General features: G+C 40.8%; 1 long non-coding RNA gene across 1 annotated transcript; it reads right to left on the minus strand.

Moving 5' to 3' along the window:
- Nucleotides 1-212: 212 nt before the first annotated feature.
- LOC307220379 lies at nucleotides 213-1,765 on the minus strand. The gene is made up of 2 exons (XR_013840859.1): nucleotides 1,505-1,765; nucleotides 213-669 (listed from the first exon to the last, which is right to left on the minus strand). It is a non-coding gene; the product is annotated as an uncharacterized lncRNA (long non-coding RNA).
- Between the last annotated feature and the right edge of the window lie 307 nt (nucleotides 1,766-2,072).

Genomic DNA, 2,072 nt, shown 5'->3' on the forward strand with positions numbered 1-2,072 from the left:
AAAGGGAGTGTCTGTAGATGTTTCAACACTGGGACAGATTTAGCAGAGCAATCTGGCTGTTTTGTTCTCATCCAGAAACAAAAAGCACACACACACACACACACACACACACACACACAGGCTCAATTCAGTGATGATGGTGATGACAGCATCAGGAAATTAGAATTGATTGCATCTACCATAACATACTCATGATGTATTAAGGATATGCGTTTGGTTAGTTATTTATTAAGAAAAGGAGGAGGAAATAAATAACACAAAGGCAGCATTCAAATTGACTGACAGATTGGTGGCAAGCAATGTATTTTTGTCTTCTGCTTAATTCCTGCTGCCGAAGAAGAAATCATAGCAAGCTGACATCATCCAAGGTGATCATTCACATAATTCTGTGTTGTTGTTGTTTTAAAAAAAAACAGCAACCCTGAGTCATCCCAGACCAAAAAGACCTGGGCTATGAACTCCAGATGACTGGTTTTATGTAGCACTCCTTGGTCACATTTCTGTGACATCCAATGTCTAGAGAGGACCCCATTGAGTAAACGGGTGCTTACAGTGTTAGGTATAAGTGCCAGCTGCTGCTGCTGCTGCTGTGCTCTTCATGCGAGCATCCCAAAGTACATTGAATGTAAGAAAGAAACTCTTCTTTTCCGCTTTTTACTTATTGCGTTCCTGTAAGACACAAGCACAACAACACTCCATTGTTCATGCTTTGTTAAGGGGTGTTCATGTTGGAGAGAGATGTTTGGAAGAGAGATTCTTACTCCCTCATAGCAGAGTTAGCACAATGGCAGTTGCTCCAAGCACATTAACATGTGGTTAGATTTGCATCTGCCCCCATCCACCTTTAAACAAACATGCCCTATGATAATACTTAGGCGAGAATAAATCAGGGATGCTTAGCTTGACAAATAAATGAAAATTTTACTCCAGAGTTTCAGAAATTACAGCAAACAATTGGCAGTAAAATAAAGTAGAAAAAAATATTACAAATGACTTTTTAAAAGAAAATAATTTGGTTTCCTTATAGAAGGATCATGCGATCTTTGGGTTAGCAAAGATGAAGGCTGTAGAAATCTTCTTTTAGAGAGAATTTCCATTTGCGTGCAGCATTTGCTGAGCTGGGAGCCAAACTGTATGGCTCCTTCTTTGCTCGTTCCAGGAACTGAGAGAGAAAAGAAAGCAAGGGAAGCAAAGGCTGCTGGATGCCTGCTAAGTCACACTCACTGGCAACTTGAGCTCAGGGCTCAGGTTAACCCTTTTGTTCTTGCAAGTGTGAGTAAGTAACTGTATATTACAACAGTTCACACACTGCAGTCAAAGAGTGCACACTATCTCTTGAGCTACATCCTCATATCATATGATACTGTTATTCTCATGTAACTCTCAATGAGTGTATAGTCTGTGTACACAGTGGCTTAAAGGGGCAAATGAACAAACTCACACAAACAGTTGTTCATGTGTCGAGAGAGCTTGTGACTGTATTTGGTGAAACATGTGTACAAACCTCTGGAGAGCCAGTGCATCAGTGAGGACTGTGTTCAAAACTCCACTCAGCCGTTGAATTTACCCTTAGTCACATATACCACATAGGGCTGTTCTGGAGGAATAAAAATGGAATAATACCTTAACCAAGGCTTGGGTACTTCAGCTGGCTGCTCTCTCTATGGCCCTGGAAAGTGGGCAAAAAAACAGTAGTCCTAGAGGGAAGGGCAAAAATACCACCGCAGTTACAGAGAGAGATAGGGGAACTGACCAAATGCTTTGCCTCTTTATTTTCATTCCAACCCTCTTCTAGCAACATGGCCCCAAATGTTCTAGCTGGAATGCCAGCAACGTATTAGCCGCCTGATCAAAGTTATCTTTGCTAACAGCCTCCTGAAATAATTGGATGGTTGGTAAATGAATCTAGCCTTTATTTCTTTCCTTTTCCATTTACAACTCCTCAGACCCCCGTCCTATTGTTTTACCTATTACTCGCTGCCTAATAAATTATCAGTAATGCGCTCACATAAAACATTTATTGTCCTGAGCATCATGTGATTAGGAGTAGCTGCAAATTTCTGTCAATATAA

Source organism: Podarcis cretensis (genome assembly GCF_951804945.1).
Source record: "Podarcis cretensis genome assembly, chromosome: 1".
NCBI lineage: Eukaryota > Metazoa > Chordata > Lepidosauria > Squamata > Lacertidae > Podarcis > Podarcis cretensis.